At 39.9% G+C, this 18,742-nt stretch overlaps 1 long non-coding RNA gene across 1 annotated transcript; it reads right to left on the bottom strand.

Moving 5' to 3' along the window:
* Window positions 1–2,386: 2,386 nt before the first annotated feature.
* LOC138743927 (uncharacterized) lies at window positions 2,387–6,073 on the bottom strand. Its single transcript, XR_011345118.1, has 2 exons — window positions 5,899–6,073; window positions 2,387–4,225 (listed from the first exon to the last, which is right to left on the bottom strand). It is a non-coding gene; the product is annotated as an uncharacterized lncRNA (long non-coding RNA).
* Between the last annotated feature and the right edge of the window lie 12,669 nt (window positions 6,074–18,742).

Here is an 18,742-nt window from a genome sequence, read left to right as displayed (position 1 = left end):
GAATTTAAATATGTTCACCCTCTCCAACTCTGTTCCCAAGATAACCTTTGCATCCCAATGCAATAATGAATGAGAAGCTGTCACCTAAGCCATACAGCATAGAATCAGGCTCTTTGGCCCATCAACACCATTCGGTTCTAAGCCTAAGACTTTTGTGGTGATTTAAGCTCATGCTTCTTAACTGTTGCGAGAGTATTTGTGTCCACATCTTCTCAATCCTTTATATACCATTCTGCCTCTACATGCATCAAATCTCCTCTCTATTGCAAAAGTTACTCCCTTCCTCAGAATATTGACCCCCATTCCACCGACAGGGTGCACCCACCTACTGCAGTGACTGAGAACACTTACGTTAGAGAATCAAACTGAGATAAGGTAGGACTTCACTCTGAAGTTACAGAGATCTCTACTTGTATTACGGGATCATCCTATAAGAGAGGGGTTGAAAGATTTGTCTGGATCTTTCATGACTACCTGAAGCCAATGCCGGAAATATTTATTTTGCAAAGATTTATAGGGAAATGCAATGAACTGTACACAGTAGGATTATAGATTGAGTTTAATGTACTGTAGAGTCTATTTAATCTTGCTGATAACTCTTGCACATTGCACTGCTTGTTGTGTAGGTAAGTCCCTATCTTGTGGTTAGGGTTCTTCCTTTGGTTACTGTTCTTGCGGACTTACACTCTATGCACAAATTTAAAGAAAAACAGTGGTATACTGTAAGAAGCTAGCGGCAGTCATGTTTGTGACAGGTCAGGCTTTATTCCGTCTTCTGCTGAGTCATGAATTTCTGTTTCATGCTGAAAGTGTTCTTGACTTAACTCATAGTATAAGCTTCTAAAACATTGGGCTTTACCGGAATTTTGAAATGCTGATCTCTTGATCTCTTGTAGCGGTTCAGATTAAGTGTTTGACATGGAAACCAATATCATGAATCAAGCCGAAGTGAGTCATGAACTTACTTTGTGAACAGTATAGTTTTTGAAAGATTGGAATTTGCATTCACCATTGGAGCAGCCACGCGAGCAGCAGTAAAAACAGGTAATGTGTGAAAAGGCAATTTTCAACAGATATGTTTTCTAAAGATGACAGTTTCTCTGGTAAACTGCAGAACATGACCAAGCCTTATTAAATTCAATAATACTTCAGTGTAATGCTTATGTAAATGAATTGAACGTTACTACAAAATCAAGGCATCATTGGTCTAATTTGTTATCTTTCAATCAATGAAGTTCAACTGTGAGGTAGTTTCCCATTGAGTAAGCACATAAGTCTTGGGTCAATGAACAAACAGCCCAATGAAATGTTCATCTGATGTCAGATTGGCCACAAATGGAGCACAGCTGAAGCCAGTCTCCCCAGGAGGTATTGAACAGAACAAGAGACAAGAATAGGAGTATTGTGTCTTCACTCAGCATTCCTGCTCTGCCTAATTTTGCCCTGCATCATTGATTGGCCCTTGCTTTCCACATTGCTGTGTCTATTTCCTGACAGTCACTCAAAAAAATACCTCCAGGAAGGAGAGTGGGTGAGAATACTACAGTTTGTGGCTACTGCTGACAGTCAGGCTATCTGTAAACTGTGGTGAGAGGAAGGGAAAGACTTAGTGGGAAGATCCAGCAGGCAAGATAACTCTTCATGAATTATATTGCCATCGACATTGTACTGCTTGCTTAAATACTTCACATTGCTGTTTCAAATACAGTGTAATAATATTTTAGAAGGAGGCCATTTGTCCCATTATCTGTGCCAACTTTCTATATCAAACCATTCTATCTCATTCTTCTTCTCAAATTCTGTTGCCCTGCATATTTATTCCCCTCAGGTTCTTTTTGAAGTCTGATCATTTCTGCTACCATTATCCTCACAGGTTCTTTCTACCAGCCATCTTATACATCTCTTGAACCTCCCCTTGTTACACTAATCAGGGGCCACTCTGACATCACAAAAGGATTGCCTGCACTCTTGCTTTTTTTGTGCAAGGATAACTGTAACTGTTTATATTATCCATCTATATTTTTGTAATTATTGTATTTTTAATTAAATTAAGTATACTATTGTAGTTGTATTTTAGTTGTTTTGTCATTGTTTTATTTAGGATGTAACATTAGCCATGTTACAATCTGCAGGCACCTTCACAGGGAAGATTATAGCAGGCTCTTCCATTATTATTACATCTACTCTCCTCCATCCCACCTATTACCTCCACCATCCTCACTTCAACTGATATTTTGCCAGTATTCTCAGCTCAAAGTAAAATATTTTTGTCTTTCTCTACTCCCCAGAGCACATGGTATTTGCTTTATCCCTAAGAGGTCCCACCCTGCCTCTTATTCCCCACTTACAATTTCCATGTCGATTAAAGATCTTGGGTTTCCATGTGTGTGTTTAACTGCCACTTTATTCCCAGTTTCTCTTCACCTCTCCTCTCAATATACTGTATCCAGTCTGGCTCTCAGCTGAAGATTTCATCTGACATGAATCACACATCCTTATTCTGGATAGGTCTGCTGCAGGGCAGAGCTGGACAGTTTGATCAGGTGTGTGAATTTCATGTGTATATCTCATAAAAGCACTTGTACAATTTGTTGGCGCGATCTGTGAGGTTTTTCAAAATTGCATTTAGTAGGCAGGGGATATTTCAAGATATTTACGCCCAAATGCCCAATGTTAAATGGCTTCATAACCTCACTTTTACAGGGGAAAGGATAGAGTAGAGGCTTGTTTAGAGGATTTATACGACACTCTCCAGATCTCTTTCATCAATCTCATAGAAAACCTCAGCCATTGGATTACCCCTTGGTAGGGATGTGAATGGCAATCTGCCAGTTTTGAAGAGGGGCATATTTATAAATGTGTGCACACATTCATAATTGCTTCTTAAGACTTTTTTATATGGATGACTGAGCATCTTGTGCCTGTTTTCTCCCTTTGTCATTGAATCTGCACTCTGGAGTAGAAATGTGCGTGTCCCCAAAGTCACCAGCAATAATTCTTTCTAATCAAACCCCTTCTCTATCAAGTTGCTCTAAGGTATTTCCTCTTGCTTCTGGTGTCCTGGTCTTCGTCATGTAACTAAAGCCCCTAGAATAAGCATCAATGAAAGGGATTTTCAAATCTATGCTTGCCCAGACACAAAAATCTTCAAATTTCCTGCATCAAACCTTGAACAAATATGCAAATGAGGGTTCCTTTAAATATATAGTTGTATATATTATTACATAATGACATCATGGGATCTTATCTTCATTTTGCTCAAACTTAGAAGAATTCTATTTGAGTTGATCAGGCCTGCTTTCATGAACCCAATCTCTTGGCAAAATTGTTAGGTGGCGACTGGAGTCCATCATCATCTCCACAAAACACTTCACATTTTAAAGTATGTTTAAGGTGCTTGTTACGAACCAGACAGCAGCGATAGAAATTAACCCAGTTTTGGAAATTCATTGATGACACGTAGGCTTGAAATTGATGTGACACACAGGTCTTAGATGGATGAGACATGCAGGCTTTGAGGTGGATGAGACATGCAGGCTTTAAATGAAATGAGCAGTTAACGAAGTGGGTGAAAGAGACTGGTGGGGGCAGGGAGGTGACAGAATGTTGATTATCTCACGAAACCCTTGCTGAGGTGTTTCCAATTAAATACCTTTTTAGATGAGTGCCAACCAAAATTCTCTTCTTTGGCATAGGGGGACATGAAGCAAGTGATGCTCACAAAGCTTCCAGAATCTTTTTTGTGGGTCAGCCAAACTCAAGTGTTCCTCCCTCTGGTCACCATCCAAATGCTGTATTTCTTCTGCATATAGAACCCTTTTTGTATATCATTCTAACAAGAGTGACCTTCACTCTTTATGGTAACAGAGTGGTCTTCTCATTCCTCTATAACTAACAGGAGGAAATCAGACAAATTGCCTATATACTCATTCTTTTATAGCTAACAGGAAGAAATCAGGTAGATTGTCTATAACCATGCAAGAGCTCAGTACTTCAGAGAGTTGTTTGCTCCTGTGCTGTCTGCTTAAAATTCCCCCGAGCAAAGCTGTGCACTGCTTCTTCTATATGCTGGTCACATGGTCTCTGCACCTGGGATTTCCATGGCTTCTCTTTAGGAACATGCTGTCTTCAAAGCCTGCTGCCAGTTCACACTCACTTTTCAAATCTGCAGGCTTTTATTAAATCTGTTTTCTTAAAGTGGTAGTCCCACACAAATTAAAATGAACTGAAAAATGGGAGCACATCACAGTGGTAAAAACAGCTCAAAGCACTTAATAGAAATATTATAAAATAGAAATTCACATGACACTTGGTGTGCATCAGGTATAGGCAATGTTGGGTAAATGAGGTACTTGAGGAGTATTAAAAATGCAAAACAAAACTCAAGAAAGAAATCAGGAAGGCTAAATAAAACATGAGGCTGCTTTAGCAGATGATGTGAAGGAAAATCCTAAGGGTTTCTACAGGTATATTAAGAGCAAAAGGATAGGAAGGTACAAAATTTGTCCCATTGAAGATCAGAGTGGTCAGCAATGCATGGAGCCAAAAGAGATGGGGGAGATCTTAAATGGGGTTTTGTATCAGTATTTACTCAGGAAACTGGCACAGTATTTAGGCAAGTTAGGAAAGCTAGCAGTGAGGACAAGGAATATAAACAGCTAAACAGATTAAAGAGGAGAAGGTCCTTGTTGTCTAAAAGCAAATAAAGGTGGATAAATCCCCATGGCCTGACAAGTTCTTCCCTCTGACCTTGAGGAAGGCTATTGCAGAAATTGCAGGGGCTCTGGCAGAAATATTTAAAATTTTCTTAGCTGCAAGGGTGCTGCTAGAGAATTGGAAGGTTGTTCTGTTCTTTAAGAAAGACTCCAAAATTAACCCAGGAAATTATAGGCTGGTGAGCCCGACATCAGTAAATTATTATACAAATATTTGGATAGCCAAGGACTGATTAGGAATAGTCAACATGGTAGGTCATTTTTAATCGAATCTTATAGTTTTTCAAGGAGGTACCAAGAAAGTTGATGAAGGAAAGGCTGTGGATGTTGTCAACATGGACTTTAGTAAGGGAGATTAGTCAGGAAGGTTCGGATGCTCAGTATTCATGGCAAGGTAGTAAACTGGATTCGACATTGGCTATATGGGAGAAGCCAGAGAGTAGTGGTGGATGATTGCTTCTCAGATTGGAGGCCTGTGACTAGTGGTGAGCTTCAGGGATCAGTGCTAGTACCATTGTTTTTTGTCATCTCTATCAATCACCTGGATGACACTGTGGTAAATTGGATCAGCAAATTTGCAGATGACGCAAAGATTGAAGCATTGGGGACAGCAAGGAAGGCTTTCAAAGCTTGCAGAGGAATCTAGACCAGTTGTAAAAATGGGCTGAAAATGGAATTTAATGCAGACAAGTGTGAGCAGTTGTATTTTGGAAGGACAAACCAAGAAAGGACATACATGGTACGTGGTAGGGCACTGAGGAGTGAGGTAGAACAAAGGGACCTGGGAATACATATACCTATATATAATTCCCTGACAAGTGGTGTCACAGGTAGATAGAGTTTTAAAGATATCTTTATATTGTCCTTCATAAATCAAAGTATTGAGTCTAGGAATTGGGATGTTATGGTAAAGTTGTGGAAGACATTGGTGAGGCCAAATTTGGAGTATTATGTGCAGTTTTGGTCACTTAACTACAGTAAAGATATCAATAAGATTGAAACAGTGCAGAGAAGGTTTACTAGGATGTTGTCAGGACTTCGGGAACTGAGTTACAGGGAAAGGTTAAACAGGTTATGAACTTATTCCCTGGAGCTTAGTAGAATAAGATTCAATAGAGGCATTTAAAATTATGAGGGGTATAGACAAAGTAAATGTAGGTAGGCTTTTGCTACTTATACAGACCTGAGAATGTGTTAAGGGTGAAAGGGGTGTGGCGGACCAAGCGGCTGCACAGCTGAACAGGCAGAATCGCCGCACCCAGCGGCTGGCACAGAATGGCTCCGGCTCCCCTTCTTTGCCCAGGAGAAGCCCATGTTTGCATGTTGCCAGAGAGATAATGACTCTTCAGCACGCTGACTTCACTCCCCTTTATGAGGCGTGTTGACATCACTCCCCTTTATGAACCACGCTGACTTCACTCCCCTTTATGAGGCATGTTGACATCACTCCCCTTTATGAACCACGCTGACATCACTCCCCTTTATGAGGCGTGTTGACATCACTCCCCTTTATGAGGCGTGCTGACATCACTCCCCTTTATGAGGTGTGTTGACATCACTCCCCTTTATGAACCACGCTGACTTCACTCCCCTTTATGAACCACGCTGACATCACTCCCCTTTATGAACCACGCTGACTTCACTCCCCTTTATGAGGCGTGTTGACATCACTCCCCTTTATGAACCACGCTGACATCACTCCCCTTTATGAACCACGCTGACATCACTCCCCTTTATGAACCACGCTGACATCACTCCCCTTTATGAACCACGCTGACATCACTCCCCTTTATGAACCATGCTGACATCACTCCCCTTTATGAGGTGTGCTGACATCACTCCCCTTTATGAACCACACTGACATCACTCCCCTTTATGAACCACGCTGACATCACTCCCCTTTATGAACCACGCTGACATCACTCCCCTTTATGAACCACGCTGACATCACTCCCTTTTATGAACCACACTGACATCACTCCCCTTTATGAACCACGCTGACATCACTCCCCTTTATGAACCACACTGACATCACTCCCCTTTATGAACCACACTGACATCACTCCCCTTTATGAGGCGCGCTGACATCACTCCCCTTTATGAGGCGCGCTGACATCACTCCCCTTTATGAGGCGCGCTGACATCACTCCCCTTTATGAGGCGCGCTGACATCACTCCCCTTTATGAGGCGCGCTGACATCACTCCCCTTTATGAGGCGCGCTGACATCACTCCCCTTTATGAGGCGCGCTGACATCACTCCCCTTTATGAACCACGCTGACATCACTCCCCTTTATGAGGCGTGCTGACATCACTCCCCTTTATGAGGCGTGCTGACATCGCTCCCCTTTATGAGGCGTGCTGACATCGCTCCCCTTTATGAGGCGTGCTGACATCGCTCCCCTTTATGAGGCGTGCTGACATCACTCCCCTTTATGAGGTGTGCTGACATCACTCTCCTTTATGAGGCGCACTGACATCACTCCCCTTTGTGAGGCGCGCGATTATTTAAAATAAAAACTAGTTGGTAGGTGACTCTTCTCTGGTCGCTGTGTTTCTTCAGCTCTGTAGTTAGTCCCACTAAATTGGTGACCCTGATGGGTGCTCAACGTCTCTTAAGCCTCAGCAGTGAATCATTATGAGAAAGCCTGTAGAATGGATGCCACTACTGCATTGCACGCGGTGGCTGTGAAACTGCCCACCCTCTGGCCTCACAGACTATGTCCATGGTTCCAGCAGGCTGAGGCCCAGTTCCACATTAGGAAAAGAACAAATGAAGCTACCAAATTCTGGCATGCAGTCTCCTCAGTAGATGAAGATTCTGCTGCCAAGGTAGATGATTTTATTAACAACCCACCAGAGGGGGATCAATACAGTGCTTTTAAGGCACATCCCCTCTTTGGCATGTCTGACCTGGAAAGAGGCACATGCTTATTCCACCTCAATGATTTGGGGGACAGAAGATCATCAGAACTGATGAATGAAAGGCTTGCATTAGCAGACGGCCATTTCAACTGCTTAATGTTCAAGGCAGCCTTTTTGGAAAGGCTCCCTTGTGACATCGCCCTGCTGCTCTCTTCTGCTGACTTCCTCAAACCAAGAGAAGTGGCGAGGGAGGCAGACAGACTTCACAGGGTACTGCAGCCTCCCATGGCAAAGTTTGAACAGGTCACCTTGGACAGTCAAGTCCACGCAGCTGCCAGTTCTACGGCACTCCACAAGCTACCGAGGAAGAAAAAGCCATTGGAGAACAGTGAGTGGTGTTTCTACCACAGAATGTGAGACAGGAATGCGCTTCGCTGTGTGCCACCGTGCAGTTACATGGTTGACTCCCAGGAAAACAACAACGTCAACCGCCACTGATGGCCTCGGCAGTTGGTGACCAGATTGGCCTGTTATATGCTACTGATCAGTGCATGAGATGCAAACTGCTAGTTGACACCAGAGCTCAGCTCAATATCTTCCTTCCATCTTCTTACGAGTGGGAATCTCGAGTGCTCAAGCTGACTTGCGTGCCACCAATAGCATTACGATTAGCAGTTAAGGTACCAAGTCAATACAACTGTTATTGGACAACACACACCACTGGACTTGCACACTAGCAGCTGTAGGACAGCCCAATTTGGGAGCAGACTTCCTGAGAGCACATGACTTATTGGTAGACATGAAAGGGCGCCGTTTGGTCCACACCACCACATTCCACACATGCCCACTTTTTTCAGGTCATTGGCTGGCAACACTGCTACAGATTTTGCGAACTTATTATCAAAGTTTCTTGAACAATTTACATCAGATTTACATTTAGTCTCTTGATATCATGGAGTTCAGCCCTACTTAACCACCACTGGCCCTCCACTACATTCCAAGGCATGCAGACTTCCCCCTGTCTGGCTAATACAGGCCAAAAAATAATTTAAACCTTTGGAGGAACTAGGCATCATCCGAAGGTCCGATACCCCTGGGTATCACCACTGCATACGGTGACCAAATCATCTGGCCGCCTAAGACCTTATGGAAATTACTGATGCCCCAATGGTGCAACTTTGCCAGATAGGTATCCAATACCACACATTCAAGACTTCGCCGCCAACCTTCAAGGCAAATGTATGTACTCGAAAGTAGACTTAGTAAAAGGTTATCACCAAATCCCTGTCCACCCGGAGGACATCCCTAAAACTGCCATTATTACTCCATTTGGTCTATTTGAGTTTCTGAGGATGCCTTTTGGCCTTAAGAATGCGACTCAGACGTTCCAACCTTTAATGAAGGTCACAAGAGATTTGCCTTTCCTTTTCGTCTGCCTTGTTGACTTCTTAGTGGCCAGAGTTAACACAAGAGCACAAACCACACCTGCGACAATTGTTCCAGAGGCTTCGGGATTTCAACCTTGTGAGTGTGCATTTGGCAAACACATAATTGACTTTTTGGACACAGGATTTCGAATGCAGGCGCAAGTCCACTTCCAAAGTATCGGCAATTCAGGCCTTTCCAAAGCCCACTACAGTTAAAGGGCTACAATAATCCCTGGGAATGGTTAACTTTTATAACAGGTTCATCCCAGCAGCTGCCAGGATCATAAAGCCCTTGTTCCACATCCTCACTGGAAAACCTAAAGAACTACTCTAGACTACAAAGGCCACAGAAGCACTTGAGAAAGCAAAAGAGGTGCTTTCAAAGGTAACCATGTTGGCCCACCCCCATATGTACACCTTGCTTGCACCCAGTCAAATGCATTGGACATCTCTGTGGGGACATTCCTAGAACAGAAAATCAGTGGTCACTGGCAACCCCTGGCATTTTTCAGCTGCCACCTATGCCCGCCCGAATTAAAGTTCTGCATTTTCGACCGATCATTATCAGCACTTTATCTGGCCATCAAACATTTATATTTTCTCGAGGGCAGGCATTTTACTGCATTTACTGACCATAGGCCTCTAACATTTGCCCTTGCCAAGATTACAATCCCTGGTCGGCACATCAGCAGAGGCGTCTGGCCTATATTTCTGAATTTACCTCTGACGTGTGGCATTTGTCCAGTGAAGACAATGTTGTAGCTGATGCCTTGTCCAGGACAGAGGTCAATGCAATTACAGGAGGGCTGAATCTCCGGGCTCTCACAATAGCCCAACAAGAGGACCAGGAGGTACAAGCTTTCTGTACAGCTAATACGAACCTGCTTTTAGGTGATGTTCCATTGGGCCCTGACCAGGTGAACATACTTTGTGATACTTCAACTGGCCACTCACGATCAATCATCCCACTGTCTTGGCAGAGGAAACTTTTCGACCATATTCACGGCCTGTCCCATCCATCTGTCCACATAACTGTCAAGCTTATGTCCTCAAAATATATCTGGCATGGCTTAAGGAAGCAGGCCACTCACTGGGCACGAACATGTCTCTCCTGCCAGGCAGCTAAGGTCCAACGGCACACCAATGGTGCAGGCCCCCCTTCTTTGTCCAGGAGAAGCCCACGTTTGCAGATCCGCGTGGGTTGATGGAGCACATTGCTTCCCTGCTGGCATGTTGCCTGAGAAACAATGACCCTGCAGCACGCTAACATCACTCCCCTTTATGAAGCGTGCGATTGTTTAAAATAAAAATCAGTTAGTAGGTGACTCTTCTCTGGTAAGCTATATTTCTTGAGCTCTGCAGTTAGTAGCACTAAAGGGGAATAATTCAGGGTGGGAGTGTGGTAAAAGCTGCCAATTGAAGTGGTGAATGTGGGCTCAATTTTAACATTTAAGAAGAATTTGGACAGGTACATGGATGGGGCAGAATTGTATATGGAGAACGAATGACTGGGTGCTGGTCAGTGGGATGAGGCAAAAATAGTTTGGCACAGACTACAAGGGCCAATGGGCCTGCTTCTGTGCTGTAATGTTTTATGGTTCAATGGTACAGTGTCTAGAGGAGAGAGGTGTAAGAAACTAGCATAAGAGAAACAAAGATAAAACAGAAAGTACTGGAAATACTCTGCTGGTTGACGGGGAGAGAATATTTCACAATACTGACCTTTTATCAGAAGTAGAAAAAGTTAAAGACAAAAAAAGGTCATGCTTTTAATTATGAAGAAGATGAAGGTGAGAAGAGGTCAAAGAGAATTCTGTGATACAGTGGAGTACAAGACAAAAAGATTGATGCAGGATAGTGTTGGATTAGGTGATGGAGGGTTGTAATGCCAGCTACTCTGTCAGTAGCAGGGAAGGAGAAAGGAGAGAAAAAATGGATGGAACTGTGAGATACAGAACACAACGGTTATGGAATCTTAAAGGAGAACACTGAAAATGCATTGCAGGCAAGAGAGTTTCAGCAGTGAGAGAAAAACTGAGTAGCAGGTTGATCAGCTTACTACAGAACTGGCTGGATCTGGCACATGCTGGAAAGACTTGGTGATTAAAGCACCTTGTGGTTAAATATTGCGTGTTGAGAGCTGTAGAAGCCCCAAGGATAAAAACTGGAAAGCTAGAGTGGAAACAGGATTGATAATTAAAGTGACAATCCGCTTGAAACTCAGGTTTCACCATCTGATCTGCACAGAAATCACCCATTCTGCACTTGATTTCTCCAAGGTAGAGAGGCCAGTTTTTAAAGTTTTGAATGCAGAACAAAGTTGAAAGAGATGCAAGAGAATCAATGCTTTACCTGATAAGATCATTTAGGTCCCTGGATGGTCAGAAATTGGCAAGGTTTCAAGGCTGAGATAGGAGTTGTTTAAAAGTAACATTGAAAACGGCAGAAATTGCAAAGGGCGGACTGTTGAATGTGGAGGCTGGTGGAATGCAAGCTGAAGACAAAAGGAATCTGATCCTTTCTCTGCATGGGAGGAGAAGGGGAGAGAGCAGAATTGTGAGAAATGGAACAAATGCAATTGGGAATCCTGTAAATTATGGGAGAGGGAAAGACATGCTTAAGTACAAAGTAATATGTCAGAGATAAATTTTGGTCTGGAAAGTGCTATCATTAGAATATAATCTGGGAGAATAGAGTCCTTACATAAAGCAGGGGGAAAGGAGATATAGTTCTGTAAGTTCTGAGAGCCTATAGGCGTGAAATGAACTGGTCACTAAACTTTGTCCTGAGATGTCACTAAAGACATCAAGAAAGAGGAGGATGGGGAGGAGTCACATGATGGAATAGTGGCCGGTCGGGAAAACCAGCCCTCTCCAGGAAATTAGGAAAAATGTTAGGAAAAAGCAAAGCATAACAAAAATAAAAGATAAGAAATAGAAGATAAAGATACAGAGAAGAGAAAGAAGATGGCTTCCAAGAAGGAGAAAGTAAAACAACTGGAAAAAAAGTAGAAAAGTCACCAGAGAAGAAAGAAGAAGGCCTTACCTGCACGAAGGAACAGGACGCTGTGGTGACGAGGAGCGGCCGACCCTCAAGGTCAGTGCCTGCCCTGCGGAGTCGTGACCCACCAGCCGGTGCACTACAAAAATGGCACTCGGAGCCAAACAAAATTACGCAGAGCGCAATCAAAGGAGAAAGAGGACACTGGCGGGAGGGGGGGCTCAGCAGAGGAGCGGGCTGTCACAGAGCGAACAGCTGAGGGACGCCCGACACCAGGGAACTCAGCTGGAGGACAAGGAAGGCAGCAGAAAAGGGAGTGATGAAACAGATGAGGGAGATAGACAGAGGGATGACTGACAAGAAAATCAACGTCAGGAAGCACAACAGATGAGCAGCCCAAGAGGGGAGGACCAGCAACAAGAGGCCCAGCAAGAAGAGGCCCGACAAAGAGATACAAGCAGCTCATCAGGAAAAACAGAAGAGACACAGACGCAAAGAAGAGTAGACACAAACACAGATACAGACACAGAAGAAGAGGAAGAAGAAGACCAAGATCTTCACAGAGAAATAGAAGGTAAAACTGATGGACAAAGAGAAATAAAAGATAAAACTGATGAACAGAATATAGATAAAGTCTTTTTTTGAAGAACAAATGCGATCACTAAAAGAATGGTCGTCATTAGAGTTTAATGCAATTAAAAGGAAAATGAAAAGAACAGAAGAAAAAATGCAAAGGTTAGAACTGGTAATGACAGAAATAGGGAAAAGAGAGAATGTGGAAGAGCGGGAAATGGTTGTAGAAATGGAAGTAATTACTTAAGAGAAAAATTGGAAGAAAGTGACAAAAAAAATTAAAAAGACACAAGAGTTGTTATCTCAGAAAAATGATATGTTGGAAAATTCTAGTAGACGAAACAACATAAAAATAGTGGGCCTCAAGGAGGGTGAAGAAGGCACAGACATGAAGGAATTTATAAAAGGATGGATCCCGAAGGTCCTGGGAATGACAGAAATACAGGAAGAAATGGAAATAAAAAGGGCACACAGAGCATTAGCTCTGAAACCACAGGCACATCAAAAACCAAAATCCATCTTAGTAAAATTTTTGAGATATATGACAAGGGGAAATATACTGGAACGGGCAAGGAATAAAGTTAGAGAAGATAATAAACCATTGGAATACAAGGGTTAAAAATATCTTTAAACCCAGACATAAGTTTTGAACTCTTAAAGAGGAGGAAGGAGTTTAATACAGCTAAATCGATTTTATGCAAGAAAGGTTACAAATTCATATTAAGACATCCAGCCATGCTTCAAATATTTATACCCATAGAGCAAAACAGACTGTTCTTGGATCCAGAGAAAGCACAAGAATTCACAGAATGTTTGCAGGACAGGAGAAGAGATGTAACAAGAATGAGGAACGGCGATAAAGTATATATAAAGATGTAAAAACAATGTATATGTAAAGAACTAAAGAGGGAAATGAGAAGGAAAGGAAGGGAGTAAAGGGTAAAAAAGAAGAGAGAGAGCTTTGTTATATGTATTTAAAAAAAAGTGTTTTCTGGAGCGGGCTGGGTAGAGAGGGAATAACCATCACTGCAAAATCAGTTGACGCTGCGAACAAGATCGCAATCCAAATGAAAAGGGGAGTTGTGGTTCCCTGGCAAAGGATATGGGGCAACTCAGAGAGGGGGGGGGGAACTTTTGGGGTTAAGGTATTAGTGGATGTGGGAACTGCGGGGATACTTTATGTCTTAAATGTGTTGTCGTACATTAAGTGTAATAAGAGAAAACTAAGAGATGAAAATGGGGAAAAGGGGGATGGAGGTGGCGAAGAGATGGAAAAGAGGTGTATGCAAGATATAAGATGGCCATATTGAACTATATGACTATAAACATTAATGGAATACATAACCAAATTAAAAGGAAGAGGCTACTAAATTTATTGAAGAAGGAAAAAATAGATACTGCATTTGCACAGGAAACGCATCTAACTGAACCGGAACATAACAAACTAAAGAGAGACTGGGTAGGACATGTAACAGCAGCATCCTATAATTCAAAAGCTAGAGGTATAGCCATACTAGTTAACAAAAATGTACCAATCAAAATAGAGGAGGAAATAATAGATCCGGCAGGGAGGTATGCAATGATAAAGTGTCAGATATACTCAGAATTTTGGAATTTGCTCAATATATATGCACCTAACGAGGAGGATCAAAAGTTTATGCAGGATATTTTTTTGAAGATTGGAGACACACAAAGAAATATATTGATAGGAGGGGATTTTAACCTTAATTTGGACCTAATATTGGACCTAATATTGGATAAAACTGGACAAAAGACAAGTAAAAAGAATAAAGTAGCCAAATTTATGGTTAAATCAATGCAGGAAATAAAACTTATGGATATATGGAGGAGGCAACACCCAAGAGAGAAGGAATTTTCATATTATTTGAGTAGGCACAAAACTTACTCAAGGATTGATATGTTTTTGTTGTCAGCCCATATTCAAGGGAGAGTTAAGAAAACTGAGTATAAAGCTAGACTACTATCAGATCATTCACCCCCATTATTAGCAATAGAACTGGAGGACATCCCACCAAGAACAAATAGATGGAGGTTAAACTCCATGCTACCTAAAAGACAGGAATTTAGGGAGTTTATTGAATGCCAAATTAAAACATATTTTGAAATAAACACAGAATCAGTGAAAGACAAATTTATATTATGGGACACATTGAAAGCCTTCATTAGAGGGCAGATAATAAGTTATGTGACTAAGATGAAAAAGGATTACAATCGGGAAATAGAGCAGTTGGAAAAGGAGATAGTAAGTACAGAAAAGAAACTAGTAAAAAGGGATGATATAACGAAAAGGAGAGAATTGGCAGACAAAAAATTTAAATACGAAACATTAAAAACGTATAAGGTGGAGAAGAACATAATGAAAGCAAAGCAAAAGTATTACGAACTGGGAGAAAAAACACATAAAATATTAGCCTGGCAACTTAAAACAGATCAAGCTAAAAGAACGATACTGGCATCAAGGAAAATGGATTAACAAATTACATATAATCCAACAGAGATTAATGAAAATTGTAAGGAATTTTATGAACAATTGTATCAAACTGAGAAAGAGAAAAGATGATAAAATAGAGTAATTTTTAGCTAAAATTGAACTCCCAAAATTGCAAGAAGAGGAACAAAACAAACTAATAAAACCATTTGAAATAGAGGAAGTACAGGATATATTAAAAAAAGCTGTTGAACAATAAAACACCAGGAGAGGATGGATTTCCAATAGAATTTTATAAAACATTTAGAGTTATTAATTTCTCCTTTCTTGGAAGTAATGAACCAGATAGAAGAAACACAAAACTTGCCAGATTCATGTAAGACAGGAATAATACCAGCATCATCTAGACCAATATCTCTACTTAACTCAGACTATAAGATAATAGCAAAATTATTAGCAAACAGATTGGCCGATTGTGTACCTAAAATAGTAGAACAAGATCAAACTAGATTTATTAAGAAAAGACGAACAGCAGACAATGTCTACAAACTTATTAATCTAATCCATGCAGTTCAAAGAAATAAGAAACCAACAGTGGCTGTTGCTCTAGATGCAGAAAAAGCCTTTGACAGAGTAGAGTGGAATTACTTATTTAAAGTATTACAGAAGTTCAATCTACCAGAAAAGTATATAAATTGGATTAAAGCATTGTATAATGGACTGTTGGTGAAGGTAACAGTAAATGGATATGTATCGAGTCACTTTAAATTAAGTAGGTCAACTAGTCAGGGATATCCACTAACCCCCTCATTGTTTTCCTTAGCAATAGAACCTTTGGCAGAACTGATAATAATAGAAAATAAAATAAAATGGATAAAAATAAACGAGAAGGAGTATAAAATCAGCTTATTTGCAAATGACATCATAGTATACCTAACAGAACCAGAGGTATCAGTAAAAGAATTACACAAGAAATTGAAGGAATATGGAGAAATATCAGGGTACAAGACCAACACAAATAAAAGTGAAGTGATGCCAATGAGTAACGCAGACTATAAAGAATTTAAAAAGGAATCACCATTTAAATGGAAAGCACATGCAATCCGATACCTAGGGATCAGGTTAGATAATAACTTAAGCCATTTATACAAACTAAATTATCAGCCACTAATAAAGAAATTGCAGGAAGACTTAGAACATTGGAAAGAATTACCGCTAACGTTGATAGGGAGGGTAAACTGCATTAAAATGAACATGTTCCCAAGGGTACAATACTTATTTCAAATGTTACCAATTCCTTTAACAGAAAAATTCTTTAAGGAACTAAAGAGAATAATAAGGAAATTCTTGTGGAAAGGGAGGAATCCAAGGGTTGCATTAGATAAATTAGCAGACAGGTATAATCAAGGTTTGCAGTCACCAAATTTTAGAAATTATTATAGAGCCGCACAATTAAGGTATTTATCAGATTTTTACCAGACAAAGGGAAAAACCAGACTGGACTAAGATAGAACTAGATAAAATAGGGGAAAAGGTACCGGAACATATACTTTGTAAGTGGGATGAAAAGCTGGTGCAATGTAAAAACTCACCAGTACTGCATCATTTACTTAATACATGGAAGAAGATCCACTGAGAAAGGAAAAAACGAATTATCAAATACTAAAATTACTATTAACGCAAAATCGGTTAATCCCTTTTACAATAGATAACCTTTCCTTTAGCGAATTGGAGAGAAAAGGAATCAAAAGAATAGAAAATTGTTTTTTGGGAAATAATTTATTAACATTTGAACAGTTGAAGTACAAATATGGAATAACTCATTGTACAATGCTTGCATATCATCAACTGAAAGCTTATTTAAAGGATAAATTAGGAAAAAGCTTGAGACTACCTGAAGGAAGCAGCTTTGAATATGTGATTACAGACACAATGATAATTAAAAGATTTATAACCAACATGTATATTAAGCTGCAAGATAAGGAAAATGAAATAAACTATAAACCTAAGCAGAAATGGGAAAAGGATCTAAACATAAAGATAAAAAATGAAGTATGGGAAAAGTTATGTTCTGGAACTATGAAGAATAGAATAAACACAAGGTTACGCATGATACAGTATAACTGGTTACACAGGGTATATATTTTACTCCTCAAAAATTAAAAAAATGGGATTCAACATTATCGGATAGATGTTTTCGCTGTAAGAAGGAAATGGGAACAACATTACATGCAACTTGGGCATGTACGAAAGTAAATACATTTTGGGAAGAATTAAATCAGATACTAAATAAAATTACAAAAAATAACATACCAAAAAAAACAGAGATATTTCTTTTAAGTAACATAAGAAGTAGAGAATTAGGCCTCATATTGGATAAAGTGCAAATAAAATTCATGATGATAGACTTAGCGATAACAACAAAATGTATAATGTCAACTTGGAAAATGGAAGAGAGCATGAGAATACAGCAATGGTACATGGAAATGAATAAATGTGTTCCATTGGAAAAATTAACATATAATTTAAAAAATAAAGTCACAATGTTTGAACATATCAGGGAGAGCTTGCCTACGACCACCATCCCCTAAAATGAGAATGAAAATGATAAGACAAAACGACTAGATTCAGTGTGTAATAAATAGATAACACATTTTTCTTGTTTATTTTCCTTTATGTGAAGATATTGTTTTATGGTTTTATTGTATTGTATATGTTGAATATTTATGGGTTTTGGAGGGGGGTAGGTAGAGGGAAAGGGGGAAAAAAGGGGAGAAAAGATCACTGTGTAAATTTAATGAGAAAGATTTGTACATATTTTGGTTGATATGATTCATAGTGTGAAAAATTTAAAAATATTTAAAGAAAGAAAGAGGAGGACCAAAGATGTATCTTGTGAACAGAACAAGAAATTAGCAGCAAAGACAAAGAATTTATCAAGTTCTATATGAGCACAAGAAATAAAACCAATACTGTTATCTAATTACCCAGAGATATTTATGCTTTTTTTTAGATTTCTAAAATCTGATTATTTTGTTGCTTTAAGAGAAATTGGGAGCTTGAGGCAGGAGGTTGATGAAACAAATAATAATGCAAACAGATTTGTGGTTCTTACCTACTCTCAGTCATCCTGTGCTTGATCCTGAATTGTTATGTTATTTGAGTGTAAATTTCTTCACCCTTATGTCTCCTGAACCCCTTCTGCTGCCCTCTATTTCCTTACTCTTTTTTTATTCTCTACAAACATCACTGTTTTAAAATATTTTTTAACTCTTTTGCTCCATTGTTCTATTACTTTTGATGTTTGTCATCACTTCCACATATTGTGAGGTTCTTATGATCTTCAAGGACAGAGAGCAACATTTTTTATTGTCAGTTGTAATCGGCAATAAAAAAACTAAGATGAAATCTTGAATGGTGCTATACTTGTATCATATCCCTTTAACAGTCTAGTTTCATTTAATACTTGTCCAAACTTTGTACTTCATAATTTCATAATGGTATAAGAAGAGTCCATTTAATCTATCAAGTCTATGTTACCCCTTATAGATGACACTTTCCAGGTTGTAATTTCAAAACATGTCATCTTCAAGGAAACGCAAGGACGATATTCTGAATTACTATCTTATTTATTGAATAAACCAAACTTTGTAGATGCAGCTTTGCATTAAGATTTTCATAATGATGAATAAGCAAAGCATTCAGCTATATTT

This window comes from Narcine bancroftii, chromosome 10 (assembly GCF_036971445.1).
Source record: "Narcine bancroftii isolate sNarBan1 chromosome 10, sNarBan1.hap1, whole genome shotgun sequence".
Classification (NCBI taxonomy): domain Eukaryota; kingdom Metazoa; phylum Chordata; class Chondrichthyes; order Torpediniformes; family Narcinidae; genus Narcine; species Narcine bancroftii.
The sequence above is the reverse complement of the archived record's forward strand: the minus strand, read 5'-3'. Positions and strand labels throughout refer to the sequence as shown.